Source organism: Haplochromis burtoni, unplaced genomic scaffold (assembly GCF_018398535.1).
Source record: "Haplochromis burtoni strain Fernald_Lab_line unplaced genomic scaffold, NCSU_Asbu1 Contig_2237, whole genome shotgun sequence".
In the NCBI taxonomy this organism is placed as follows: Eukaryota; Metazoa; Chordata; class Actinopteri; order Cichliformes; family Cichlidae; genus Haplochromis; species Haplochromis burtoni.
This window is the reverse complement of record NW_024584598.1, coordinates 1-14482: the sequence shown is the minus strand read 5'-3', so window position 1 is coordinate 14482 and position 14482 is coordinate 1. Positions and strand designations below refer to the sequence as shown.

General features: G+C 44.5%; 8 non-coding genes across 8 annotated transcripts; 3 read left to right on the top strand and 5 right to left on the bottom strand.

The window, feature by feature from the left end:
* Nucleotides 1-358: 358 nt before the first annotated feature.
* trnas-uga lies at nucleotides 359-441 on the bottom strand. Its single transcript has one exon. It is a non-coding gene; the product is annotated as a tRNA-Ser (tRNA).
* A 759-nt stretch (nucleotides 442-1200) lies between these two features.
* trnaw-cca lies at nucleotides 1201-1272 on the top strand. The gene has a single exon. It is a non-coding gene; the product is annotated as a tRNA-Trp (tRNA).
* Nucleotides 1273-5437: 4165 nt separating this feature from the next.
* trnaw-cca lies at nucleotides 5438-5509 on the bottom strand. Its single transcript has one exon. It is a non-coding gene; the product is annotated as a tRNA-Trp (tRNA).
* Nucleotides 5510-6268: 759 nt separating this feature from the next.
* Nucleotides 6269-6351, top strand: trnas-uga. Its single transcript has one exon. It is a non-coding gene; the product is annotated as a tRNA-Ser (tRNA).
* A 2300-nt stretch (nucleotides 6352-8651) lies between these two features.
* trnaw-cca lies at nucleotides 8652-8723 on the bottom strand. Its single transcript has one exon. It is a non-coding gene; the product is annotated as a tRNA-Trp (tRNA).
* Nucleotides 8724-9482: 759 nt separating this feature from the next.
* Nucleotides 9483-9565, top strand: trnas-uga. The gene has a single exon. It is a non-coding gene; the product is annotated as a tRNA-Ser (tRNA).
* Nucleotides 9566-10484: 919 nt separating this feature from the next.
* trnam-cau lies at nucleotides 10485-10556 on the bottom strand. Its single transcript has one exon. It is a non-coding gene; the product is annotated as a tRNA-Met (tRNA).
* A 1309-nt stretch (nucleotides 10557-11865) lies between these two features.
* Nucleotides 11866-11937, bottom strand: trnaw-cca. Its single transcript has one exon. It is a non-coding gene; the product is annotated as a tRNA-Trp (tRNA).
* Nucleotides 11938-14482: the final 2545 nt, after the last annotated feature.

The following is a 14482-nucleotide window of genomic DNA, read 5'->3' as shown; positions in this document are numbered from 1 at the left end:
CGCATCTGACTCCAGATCAGAAGCTTGCGTGTTCAAATCACATCAAGGTCAACCAAGAGTGACAGGACTGCAGCCTGTTTGAATTAATATGTGACTCAAAGTCTGTGCACATGCCACTGATCGACATCTCCCACCGTTTTTGTTTATAAAGCCTGGAGAGAAGAAGAGGGACTCTCCTTGGAGACAAGCACATTTTGTACATGAATGATTAGTATGTAAGTACAGTGGTGTGAACCGGTGATTGGAGAACTGTCAGTCACTCAATGCTCCAGGGCACCGTTGCAACTTTTGTATATGAGCTCCTCCGACTAATTGCAACCTTATCTTAGCAGAAAAAGAAGCTCCCGTAACTCATTTTCGCTGTGAGCAGGGTTTGAACCTGCGCGGGGAACCCCCCATTGGATTTCAAATCCAACGCCTTAACCTCTCGGCCATCACAGCTCCTCCACTTCACCTGCACCTTTTGGCCTGTGGTGAGAGATGCCTGCTCCCTGCTCCAACAGCGCTGGTTCTTTTGGAGATCATCACATGCCAGAACACTCCCTACTCAGAAGTCACTTCTCTGTTAAATACCATTAACAGTCGTTGAAGAGACCATTGTGTGTGAACTGTAAGGTCGTTTAGTCAGGTAAGATTTCATTCAAGGCTGACAGCACTGGTCTCCTACCCCCATGAATAGCATTTTGGTGCAGACGGCACAAGGAGCCTCTCCAGAGCAGGTTGTGTTTGAGACAGGAGATCATCACGTACAAAAGCACTCCCTTCTAAGCAATCACTTTTCAGGTGTGTGTCAGAGGAAGGTCTTTTATTTTTAGACACTGTCCAAGGACTTTGTCTTTCTCTGACAAGCATCAGTAACTAATATGCATCATTAAAAATTTGTCTAGCTGGCTTGCAAAGCTCATCAGAGCATGAGCACTGAATGACAGACACTATATTAGGCCTTTGATTGACTACTGCAAGCGCACGTCAAACCTCGATTTGTATTCTTTTCTCAAAGAGGAGAACCTTTCAAGTATAAAGAGAGATTCTACGTGTGCATGTTGATATGCATGGTCTGAAATGACATGCGTCTTTGGCACAACCTCTTTGCATTCACAAGTTGAACAACCTCCAGTTGCTGAAAAATTGCTTGTGTGGAAAGATGGACTGGCTTCTCAGAGATTTTCAGAAGTTTTGAGCAGAGGGGCAGGTTTGTGGGACCTTGTGGCGCAATGGTAGCGCGTCTGACTCCAGATCAGAAGGTTGCGTGTTCAAATCACGTCAAGGTCAGCCGAGAGTGAGAGGACTGCAGCCTGTGATTCCCTTCGAACAGGAGGTTTTTAGTTGCTTGTGGCATACTCGTCCGTCTGTCCAGGAATTCAGGTCCATGACTCATGACGTGTCTCCAGTGAGTTGTTGATGGTGTCAGTGAACACTGTACACAACTGATCAGCACAGTGCTTCAGGGTGGATGGAGGCACCGAATTTGGCCCAGCTGCTTTGCGTGGGTCCTGTGTCTTAGAGAGTCTGTTTACATCGCTTTCAAGAATGGAAAGAGGTGTGAAGGCACATGGAGAAATTTGTGAGCTTTACTGAGTGGTAGAGGTGATGGGGGAGCCGCAAGTGTTGACCGTCTGGGGAGGGGGCCCGGGTAGCTGGACGTTCCATTGTTTTCTGAAAGCACCAGGTGTGAATACATTGGATAGGTGTGAATAGTAGCTGAATTAGAGGGCTTCTGTAAATGGAACTGAATAAAAATGGCAAACAAAACACCCGCATGCTGCAGGTATACAGAGAGCAATGCCATGAGATACATGTAAACACATAGTTGAAAGAAGTAAAGACTGCACCAAAGAGAAACTCACAAAATTATTGTAAAGAAAAAAACATTCAAATATCAAGTATAAGTTTTTCATTCCGAGCAAACAAACAGTTTTGAATGATAATGAAATCTAAAAGCAGCTTCAGAGCTGGGCTTGGCATTCTGAAGCAAGCTCATCATATCCAGGATAGTTTTTCACTGTGGACAATGTCACTGTGTCCGCTGTGTTGGATACATTCAGATTTCATGTCTAATGTCGGTGCTTGTGATTACAGACGGTATTACATCTCTACCGATAAGAACTACCATTGACAATCAGCGGGAAGTATTAAGAGCATCGAAGTGCATCAGCAGAGTGTGTTCGTGTAACAGAACGTCGATTTTAGTTAACTAAAGGTAAAATAAGGTTCATTGAAGAGAGTTCATGGGTTTATTTAGGAAGTAAACATACGCAACACCAAGTGTCAGTGTTTTCACGTCTAAGCGTTTACGTGACTATGCGACTCAGTGGCTCTCACAATAAGCTCAGTGATTCTTAAGAGTTAGCAGCTAACGAGGAAATGGTTGGCTGACGCTAGCTTAAAATCTGTTGGGCCGCACACGAGACCTGACAAGCAGTCCAAGAAGCTCTGAAGCATTGAACGCCGAGGTGACAAAGATTTATAAAAGTCAGTGTTCAAACGGGTACCGTCCACCTTCAGAATTCCCACATTTTGTTCATTCAAGATGTTATTGAAGGCCCACTTTTAAGCAGCGCTAGTCTGGTGGTACGTGTGGAGCAGAGTGGCGCAGCGGAAGCGTGCTGGGCCCATAACCCAGAAGTCGATGGATCGAAACCATCCTCTGCTAGGAGCGTCTGTTTTCAGGACGTACTAAACAACTGTGCTCTGAAAGGCTTGCTTACAAGTCTGGGATAGGTTTCCAGGAAGAAGCCATTCACCTTCCTGAAATTGGACAAAACAGACTAAACCCAGAAGTTGCCTCACTAAGAAGCAAATCCTAGTTAATATAACCTGTTCCCCACATCTTCTTCAAAGCCCATTCACTTTGTTACCTCAACAGCGTGACATCACCTGTTTGCAACACAAGAACAACAATGGAGGCAACGGTGTACCTGCTGCTAAAGTGACGGTAAACGGTTGGACCACTGTGTTGCTTTGGGTGTACCCAAATGGCTGGCTCTGTTTGCCGGGAGACCAGTGACCAGGTACTGCCGCCTAACTGAAAACCAAACGTAGCCAGAAAGGATTAAGATTTGTCATTCTAGCCTTTCTATAGCAGTGATAACAAGTAAGCCCCCTGCAACAATTTTGATGTCTTGTGTGGAAAGAAGATGGATTGGCTTTGCAGAGATTTTCAGAAGTTTTGGGCAGAGGGGCAGGTTTGTGGGACCTTGTGGGGCAATGGTAGCGCATCTGACTCCAGATCAGAAGCTTGCGTGTTCAAATCACATCAAGGTCAACCAAGAGTGACAGGACTGCAGCCTGTTTGAATTAATATGTGCTTGTCTCCAAGGAGAGTCCCTCTTCTTCTCTCCAGGCTTTATAAACAAAAACGGTGGGAGATGTCGATCAGTGGCATGTGCACAGACTTTGAGTCACATATTAATTCAAACAGGCTGCAGTCCTGTCACTCTTGGTTGACCTTGATGTGATTTGAACACGCAAGCTTCTGATCTGGAGTCAGATGCGCTACCATTGCCCCACAAGGTCCCACAAACCTGCCCCTCTGCCCAAAACTTCTGAAAATCTCTGCAAAGCCAATCCATCTTCTTTCCACACAAGACATCAAAATTGTTGCAGGGGGCTTACTTGTTATCACTGCTATAGAAAGGCTAGAATGACAAATCTTAATCCTTTCTGGCTACGTTTGGTTTTCAGTTAGGCGGCAGTACCTGGTCACTGGTCTCCCGGCAAACAGAGCCAGCCATTTGGGTACACCCAAAGCAACACAGTGGTCCAACCGTTTACCGTCACTTTAGCAGCAGGTACACCGTTGCCTCCATTGTTGTTCTTGTGTTGCAAACAGGTGATGTCACGCTGTTGAGGTAACAAAGTGAATGGGCTTTGAAGAAGATGTGGGGAACAGGTTATATTAACTAGGATTTGCTTCTTAGTGAGGCAACTTCTGGGTTTAGTCTGTTTTGTCCAATTTCAGGAAGGTGAATGGCTTCTTCCTGGAAACCTATCCCAGACTTGTAAGCAAGCCTTTCAGAGCACAGTTGTTTAGTACGTCCTGAAAACAGACGCTCCTAGCAGAGGATGGTTTCGATCCATCGACTTCTGGGTTATGGGCCCAGCACGCTTCCGCTGCGCCACTCTGCTCCACACGTACCACCAGACTAGCGCTGCTTAAAAGTGGGCCTTCAATAACATCTTGAATGAACAAAATGTGGGAATTCTGAAGGTGGACGGTACCCGTTTGAACACTGACTTTTATAAATCTTTGTCACCTCGGCGTTCAATGCTTCAGAGCTTCTTGGACTGCTTGTCAGGTCTCGTGTGCGGCCCAACAGATTTTAAGCTAGCGTCAGCCAACCATTTCCTCGTTAGCTGCTAACTCTTAAGAATCACTGAGCTTATTGTGAGAGCCACTGAGTCGCATAGTCACGTAAACGCTTAGACGTGAAAACACTGACACTTGGTGTTGCGTATGTTTACTTCCTAAATAAACCCATGAACTCTCTTCAATGAACCTTATTTTACCTTTAGTTAACTAAAATCGACGTTCTGTTACACGAACACACTCTGCTGATGCACTTCGATGCTCTTAATACTTCCCGCTGATTGTCAATGGTAGTTCTTATCGGTAGAGATGTAATACCGTCTGTAATCACAAGCACCGACATTAGACATGAAATCTGAATGTATCCAACACAGCGGACACAGTGACATTGTCCACAGTGAAAAACTATCCTGGATATGATGAGCTTGCTTCAGAATGCCAAGCCCAGCTCTGAAGCTGCTTTTAGATTTCATTATCATTCAAAACTGTTTGTTTGCTCGGAATGAAAAACTTATACTTGATATTTGAATGTTTTTTTCTTTACAATAATTTTGTGAGTTTCTCTTTGGTGCAGTCTTTACTTCTTTCAACTATGTGTTTACATGTATCTCATGGCATTGCTCTCTGTATACCTGCAGCATGCGGGTGTTTTGTTTGCCATTTTTATTCAGTTCCATTTACAGAAGCCCTCTAATTCAGCTACTATTCACACCTATCCAATGTATTCACACCTGGTGCTTTCAGAAAACAATGGAACGTCCAGCTACCCGGGCCCCCTCCCCAGACGGTCAACACTTGCGGCTCCCCCATCACCTCTACCACTCAGTAAAGCTCACAAATTTCTCCATGTGCCTTCACACCTCTTTCCATTCTTGAAAGCGATGTAAACAGACTCTCTAAGACACAGGACCCACGCAAAGCAGCTGGGCCAAATTCGGTGCCTCCATCCACCCTGAAGCACTGTGCTGATCAGTTGTGTACAGTGTTCACTGACACCATCAACAACTCACTGGAGACACGTCATGAGTCATGGACCTGAATTCCTGGACAGACGGACGAGTATGCCACAAGCAACTAAAAACCTCCTGTTCGAAGGGAATCACAGGCTGCAGTCCTCTCACTCTCGGCTGACCTTGACGTGATTTGAACACGCAACCTTCTGATCTGGAGTCAGACGCGCTACCATTGCGCCACAAGGTCCCACAAACCTGCCCCTCTGCTCAAAACTTCTGAAAATCTCTGAGAAGCCAGTCCATCTTTCCACACAAGCAATTTTTCAGCAACTGGAGGTTGTTCAACTTGTGAATGCAAAGAGGTTGTGCCAAAGACGCATGTCATTTCAGACCATGCATATCAACATGCACACGTAGAATCTCTCTTTATACTTGAAAGGTTCTCCTCTTTGAGAAAAGAATACAAATCGAGGTTTGACGTGCGCTTGCAGTAGTCAATCAAAGGCCTAATATAGTGTCTGTCATTCAGTGCTCATGCTCTGATGAGCTTTGCAAGCCAGCTAGACAAATTTTTAATGATGCATATTAGTTACTGATGCTTGTCAGAGAAAGACAAAGTCCTTGGACAGTGTCTAAAAATAAAAGACCTTCCTCTGACACACACCTGAAAAGTGATTGCTTAGAAGGGAGTGCTTTTGTACGTGATGATCTCCTGTCTCAAACACAACCTGCTCTGGAGAGGCTCCTTGTGCCGTCTGCACCAAAATGCTATTCATGGGGGTAGGAGACCAGTGCTGTCAGCCTTGAATGAAATCTTACCTGACTAAACGACCTTACAGTTCACACACAATGGTCTCTTCAACGACTGTTAATGGTATTTAACAGAGAAGTGACTTCTGAGTAGGGAGTGTTCTGGCATGTGATGATCTCCAAAAGAACCAGCGCTGTTGGAGTAGGGAGCAGGCATCTCTCACCACAGGCCAAAAGGTGCAGGTGAAGTGGAGGAGCTGTGATGGCCGAGAGGTTAAGGCGTTGGATTTGAAATCCAATGGGGGGTTCCCCGCGCAGGTTCAAACCCTGCTCACAGCGAAAATGAGTTACGGGAGCTTCTTTTTCTGCTAAGATAAGGTTGCAATTAGTCGGAGGAGCTCATATACAAAAGTTGCAACGGTGCCCTGGAGCATTGAGTGACTGACAGTTCTCCAATCACCGGTTCACACCACTGTACTTACATACTAATCATTCATGTACAAAATGTGCTTGTCTCCAAGGAGAGTCCCTCTTCTTCTCTCCAGGCTTTATAAACAAAAACGGTGGGAGATGTCGATCAGTGGCATGTGCACAGACTTTGAGTCACATATTAATTCAAACAGGCTGCAGTCCTGTCACTCTTGGTTGACCTTGATGTGATTTGAACACGCAAGCTTCTGATCTGGAGTCAGATGCGCTACCATTGCCCCACAAGGTCCCACAAACCTGCCCCTCTGCCCAAAACTTCTGAAAATCTCTGCAAAGCCAATCCATCTTCTTTCCACACAAGACATCAAAATTGTTGCAGGGGGCTTACTTGTTATCACTGCTATAGAAAGGCTAGAATGACAAATCTTAATCCTTTCTGGCTACGTTTGGTTTTCAGTTAGGCGGCAGTACCTGGTCACTGGTCTCCCGGCAAACAGAGCCAGCCATTTGGGTACACCCAAAGCAACACAGTGGTCCAACCGTTTACCGTCACTTTAGCAGCAGGTACACCGTTGCCTCCATTGTTGTTCTTGTGTTGCAAACAGGTGATGTCACGCTGTTGAGGTAACAAAGTGAATGGGCTTTGAAGAAGATGTGGGGAACAGGTTATATTAACTAGGATTTGCTTCTTAGTGAGGCAACTTCTGGGTTTAGTCTGTTTTGTCCAATTTTAGGAAGGTGAATGGCTTCTTCCTGGAAACCTATCCCAGACTTGTAAGCAAGCCTTTCAGAGCACAGTTGTTTAGTACGTCCTGAAAACAGACGCTCCTAGCAGAGGATGGTTTCGATCCATCGACTTCTGGGTTATGGGCCCAGCACGCTTCCGCTGCGCCACTCTGCTCCACACGTACCACCAGACTAGCGCTGCTTAGAAGTGGGCCTTCAATAACATCTTGAATGAACAAAATGTGGGAATTCTGAAGGTGGACGGTACCCGTTTGAACACTGACTTTTATAAATCTTTGTCACCTCGGCGTTCAATGCTTCAGAGCTTCTTGGACTGCTTGTCAGGTCTCGTGTGCGGCCCAACAGATTTTAAGCTAGCGTCAGCCAACCATTTCCTCGTTAGCTGCTAACTCTTAAGAATCACTGAGCTTATTGTGAGAGCCACTGAGTCGCATAGTCACGTAAACGCTTAGACGTGAAAACACTGACACTTGGTGTTGCGTATGTTTACTTCCTAAATAAACCCATGAACTCTCTTCAATGAACCTTATTTTACCTTTAGTTAACTAAAATCGACGTTCTGTTACACGAACACACTCTGCTGATGCACTTCGATGCTCTTAATACTTCCCGCTGATTGTCAATGGTAGTTCTTATCGGTAGAGATGTAATACCGTCTGTAATCACAAGCACCGACATTAGACATGAAATCTGAATGTATCCAACACAGCGGACACAGTGACATTGTCCACAGTGAAAAACTATCCTGGATATGATGAGCTTGCTTCAGAATGCCAAGCCCAGCTCTGAAGCTGCTTTTAGATTTCATTATCATTCAAAACTGTTTGTTTGCTCGGAATGAAAAACTTATACTTGATATTTGAATGTTTTTTTCTTTACAATAATTTTGTGAGTTTCTCTTTGGTGCAGTCTTTACTTCTTTCAACTATGTGTTTACATGTATCTCATGGCATTGCTCTCTGTATACCTGCAGCATGCGGGTGTTTTGTTTGCCATTTTTATTCAGTTCCATTTACAGAAGCCCTCTAATTCAGCTACTATTCACACCTATCCAATGTATTCACACCTGGTGCTTTCAGAAAACAATGGAACGTCCAGCTACCCGGGCCCCCTCCCCAGACGGTCAACACTTGCGGCTCCCCCATCACCTCTACCACTCAGTAAAGCTCACAAATTTCTCCATGTGCCTTCACACCTCTTTCCATTCTTGAAAGGGATGTAAACAGACTCTCTAAGACACAGGACCCACGCAAAGCAGCTGGGCCAAATTCGGTGCCTCCATCCACCCTGAAGCACTGTGCTGATCAGTTGTGTACAGTGTTCACTGACACCATCAACAACTCACTGGAGACACGTCATGAGTCATGGACCTGAATTCCTGGACAGACGGACGAGTATGCCACAAGCAACTAAAAACCTCCTGTTCGAAGGGAATCACAGGCTGCAGTCCTCTCACTCTCGGCTGACCTTGACGTGATTTGAACACGCAACCTTCTGATCTGGAGTCAGACGCGCTACCATTGCGCCACAAGGTCCCACAAACCTGCCCCTCTGCTCAAAACTTCTGAAAATCTCTGAGAAGCCAGTCCATCTTTCCACACAAGCAATTTTTCAGCAACTGGAGGTTGTTCAACTTGTGAATGCAAAGAGGTTGTGCCAAAGACGCATGTCATTTCAGACCATGCATATCAACATGCACACGTAGAATCTCTCTTTATACTTGAAAGGTTCTCCTCTTTGAGAAAAGAATACAAATCGAGGTTTGACGTGCGCTTGCAGTAGTCAATCAAAGGCCTAATATAGTGTCTGTCATTCAGTGCTCATGCTCTGATGAGCTTTGCAAGCCAGCTAGACAAATTTTTAATGATGCATATTAGTTACTGATGCTTGTCAGAGAAAGACAAAGTCCTTGGACAGTGTCTAAAAATAAAAGACCTTCCTCTGACACACACCTGAAAAGTGATTGCTTAGAAGGGAGTGCTTTTGTACGTGATGATCTCCTGTCTCAAACACAACCTGCTCTGGAGAGGCTCCTTGTGCCGTCTGCACCAAAATGCTATTCATGGGGGTAGGAGACCAGTGCTGTCAGCCTTGAATGAAATCTTACCTGACTAAACGACCTTACAGTTCACACACAATGGTCTCTTCAACGACTGTTAATGGTATTTAACAGAGAAGTGACTTCTGAGTAGGGAGTGTTCTGGCATGTGATGATCTCCAAAAGAACCAGCGCTGTTGGAGTAGGGAGCAGGCATCTCTCACCACAGGCCAAAAGGTGCAGGTGAAGTGGAGGAGCTGTGATGGCCGAGAGGTTAAGGCGTTGGATTTGAAATCCAATGGGGGGTTCCCCGCGCAGGTTCAAACCCTGCTCACAGCGAAAATGAGTTACGGGAGCTTCTTTTTCTGCTAAGATAAGGTTGCAATTAGTCGGAGGAGCTCATATACAAAAGTTGCAACGGTGCCCTGGAGCATTGAGTGACTGACAGTTCTCCAATCACCGGTTCACACCACTGTACTTACATACTAATCATTCATGTACAAAATGTGCTTGTCTCCAAGGAGAGTCCCTCTTCTTCTCTCCAGGCTTTATAAACAAAAACGGTGGGAGATGTCGATCAGTGGCATGTGCACAGACTTTGAGTCACATATTAATTCAAACAGGCTGCAGTCCTGTCACTCTTGGTTGACCTTGATGTGATTTGAACACGCAAGCTTCTGATCTGGAGTCAGATGCGCTACCATTGCCCCACAAGGTCCCACAAACCTGCCCCTCTGCCCAAAACTTCTGAAAATCTCTGCAAAGCCAATCCATCTTCTTTCCACACAAGACATCAAAATTGTTGCAGGGGGCTTACTTGTTATCACTGCTATAGAAAGGCTAGAATGACAAATCTTAATCCTTTCTGGCTACGTTTGGTTTTCAGTTAGGCGGCAGTACCTGGTCACTGGTCTCCCGGCAAACAGAGCCAGCCATTTGGGTACACCCAAAGCAACACAGTGGTCCAACCGTTTACCGTCACTTTAGCAGCAGGTACACCGTTGCCTCCATTGTTGTTCTTGTGTTGCAAACAGGTGATGTCACGCTGTTGAGGTAACAAAGTGAATGGGCTTTGAAGAAGATGTGGGGAACAGGTTATATTAACTAGGATTTGCTTCTTAGTGAGGCAACTTCTGGGTTTAGTCTGTTTTGTCCAATTTTAGGAAGGTGAATGGCTTCTTCCTGGAAACCTATCCCAGACTTGTAAGCAAGCCTTTCGGAGCACAGTTGTTTAGTACGTCCTGAAAACAGACGCTCCTAGCAGAGGATGGTTTCGATCCATCGACCTCTGGGTTATGGGCCCAGCACGCTTCCGCTGCGCCACTCTGCTCCACACGTACCACCAGACTAGCGCTGCTTAAAAGTGGGCCTTCAATAACATCTTGAATGAACAAAATGTGGGAATTCTGAAGGTGGACGGTACCCGTTTGAACACTGACTTTTATAAATCTTTGTCACCTCGGCGTTCAATGCTTCAGAGCTTCTTGGACTGCTTGTCAGGTCTCGTGTGCGGCCCAACAGATTTTAAGCTAGCGTCAGCCAACCATTTCCTCGTTAGCTGCTAACTCTTAAGAATCACTGAGCTTATTGTGAGAGCCACTGAGTCGCATAGTCACGTAAACGCTTAGACGTGAAAACACTGACACTTGGTGTTGCGTATGTTTACTTCCTAAATAAACCCATGAACTCTCTTCAATGAACCTTATTTTACCTTTAGTTAACTAAAATCGACGTTCTGTTACACGAACACACTCTGCTGATGCACTTCGATGCTCTTAATACTTCCCGCTGATTGTCAATGGTAGTTCTTATCGGTAGAGATGTAATACCGTCTGTAATCACAAGCACCGACATTAGACATGAAATCTGAATGTATCCAACACAGCGGACACAGTGACATTGTCCACAGTGAAAAACTATCCTGGATATGATGAGCTTGCTTCAGAATGCCAAGCCCAGCTCTGAAGCTGCTTTTAGATTTCATTATCATTCAAAACTGTTTGTTTGCTCGGAATGAAAAACTTATACTTGATATTTGAATGTTTTTTTCTTTACAATAATTTTGTGAGTTTCTCTTTGGTGCAGTCTTTACTTCTTTCAACTATGTGTTTACATGTATCTCATGGCATTGCTCTCTGTATACCTGCAGCATGCGGGTGTTTTGTTTGCCATTTTTATTCAGTTCCATTTACAGAAGCCCTCTAATTCAGCTACTATTCACACCTATCCAATGTATTCACACCTGGTGCTTTCAGAAAACAATGGAACGTCCAGCTACCCGGGCCCCCTCCCCAGACGGTCAACACTTGCGGCTCCCCCATCACCTCTACCACTCAGTAAAGCTCACAAATTTCTCCATGTGCCTTCACACCTCTTTCCATTCTTGAAAGGGATGTAAACAGACTCTCTAAGACACAGGACCCACGCAAAGCAGCTGGGCCAAATTCGGTGCCTCCATCCACCCTGAAGCACTGTGCTGATCAGTTGTGTACAGTGTTCACTGACACCATCAACAACTCACTGGAGACACGTCATGAGTCATGGACCTGAATTCCTGGACAGACGGACGAGTATGCCACAAGCAACTAAAAACCTCCTGTTCGAAGGGAATCACAGGCTGCAGTCCTCTCACTCTCGGCTGACCTTGACGTGATTTGAACACGCAACCTTCTGATCTGGAGTCAGACGCGCTACCATTGCGCCACAAGGTCCCACAAACCTGCCCCTCTGCTCAAAACTTCTGAAAATCTCTGAGAAGCCAGTCCATCTTTCCACACAAGCAATTTTTCAGCAACTGGAGGTTGTTCAACTTGTGAATGCAAAGAGGTTGTGCCAAAGACGCATGTCATTTCAGACCATGCATATCAACATGCACACGTAGAATCTCTCTTTATACTTGAAAGGTTCTCCTCTTTGAGAAAAGAATACAAATCGAGGTTTGACGTGCGCTTGCAGTAGTCAATCAAAGGCCTAATATAGTGTCTGTCATTCAGTGCTCATGCTCTGATGAGCTTTGCAAGCCAGCTAGACAAATTTTTAATGATGCATATTAGTTACTGATGCTTGTCAGAGAAAGACAAAGTCCTTGGACAGTGTCTAAAAATAAAAGACCTTCCTCTGACACACACCTGAAAAGTGATTGCTTAGAAGGGAGTGCTTTTGTACGTGATGATCTCCTGTCTCAAACACAACCTGCTCTGGAGAGGCTCCTTGTGCAGGGCACAGCACCAAAATGCTATCCATGGGGTAGGAGACCAGTGCTGTCAGCCTTGAATGAAATCTTACCTGACTAAACGACCTTACAGTTCACACACAATGGTCTCTTCAACGACTGTTAAGTAACACCCAAATACAATACTACAGCTAGAGCCCAGAGTCACAACTTATGATAAGAACAGCTGCATCCATATGCAATCTCTTCATGAAGTTTTTTTGTCAAGTAAGTTCTCGAGTTTTCCGAGCTTTTTCCTTTAGTTTTGCTTTAATATTTATCGCTTTGAGTTAAGTTTCTTTTTTTCTTTAACCTCCTAAGACCCGAGCTCTTCCATGGCATGCATTTTTAATTTCTCTTTGATGTTTGAGGATATTGGGACCCGATGAATGTAAAAACAAAGAATTACCAGATTTGATTGGGGGTTTTTTTACAGATTTTTTTTTCTAAGAAAAATGAGAGCCACAAATGAGAATATTCATTCAAAATTTCAATAGAACAGTGGCATTATAATGCCCTCGTAAGTGGATATCATCCCCTTGTCTAGCAAAATTTAGTATTCTGGTCTAGACCAGGGGTTAGCAACCCTTAACACCGAAAGAGCTGTTTGGACCCAGTTTTCATAGAAAAGAAAACACTGGGGGCTGCAAATACTTTTTGACATCTAAAATGAAGATAACACTGTTATTGTTTTGGGTTTTTTTTACCTTTATGCTTTGTATAAACAACTAAAGTGTGTTGCTTATGAAATACAAGAAGTGCTACAGAGAAAATTTTATTTTATTTATGTAATGAACAAATTTTGAACTCTTAAAAAATATAACAAAAAGGAAAGACACCCAGGTGAAGGTCTCTTTTAAATGAAAGCTGAAGCTGAAGTTAAATCATTCATATAGCAAACACAAACTGTAGTGAGCCCTCACCCTTATATCACCTTTGGGATTTCACAGCCTGTAGCGGAGCCTTGACCTGAATTTAAAAAATAATTGGAAAACAGCACTATACTACTAATAATTGGAAAATAATTATTTGCAAAATATCTGCATAAATATTTATTTTAAGCGGTTAATGTGTGCGGCAGAGCGTGGTCTGCAGTGCTGCTGCAGGGGAGGCGGACGCACCTGAGAGGCACCCGCAATCAAGCCTCGCCGGCTTAAAGTTTGTGCTCTCTCTGCTGTCATGTTGGTGTGTGCCGGGCTGTGAGCTGCAAAACCACAGCTGGCTGTGTGGGTACACCAACCATGTGTGAAAAGTGGTCAATAAAGAAAAAAGCATGTTCATGCAAACATCGTCGGGTCTGCCGTGGTATATTTACAATGGGACATCTGTTCCTGAACCTCTGCGCAGGGCGCCTGCAGACCGGGGCTGTACGAAGTCTCTAGTAAGCTGTCATCTGTGAGGCGTGAGCTGTGTTTGTTGTTACCATAGTTCATGGAGGAGAATAGCTGCTCACATATGTATGTGGCTCCGAAGATCCATACTTGGCCTACCTGGGGTTGAAAGTCTCGATAAATGCATGGCATTTCGGCGGGTATGGTTTATGCAAGTTTGACACTTATTTTGAGCGATGAAAAATAATAACATAATTTTACTTTTATGTTTCAAGATCACAATGAACTTCCAATTTGACCACAAGTTTAAAAAAAAATAACACAAATAAAATACACTTCAGTTAAATACTTATAATTATTTTCCAAACCACATGGAGCCGCAGTATAAGGACTAAAGAGCTGCAGGCGGCTCCGGAACCGCATTTAGGGTTGCCTAGACCCCTGGTCTAACACCGGATGAATGACAGTTTCCTCATATCTTCTCTGTTTTTAAGAGACCTTCCTGTTTGAATGTAACTCAGTTACTAGTTTGGGGTAGAGTGATTTTATTACGGTAAAACACGTAATAATATATTATTACGTGTTTTACCGTCTTTATTGTCACGGTCTGGCTGGCAGACCGTGGGGATGTGAGAAATGAGGACCCAAAATGCAGGACTTGGCGCTGAAGGCAGTGCGTTTATTTACAGTGGTGACAATCCAAACAACAATAAA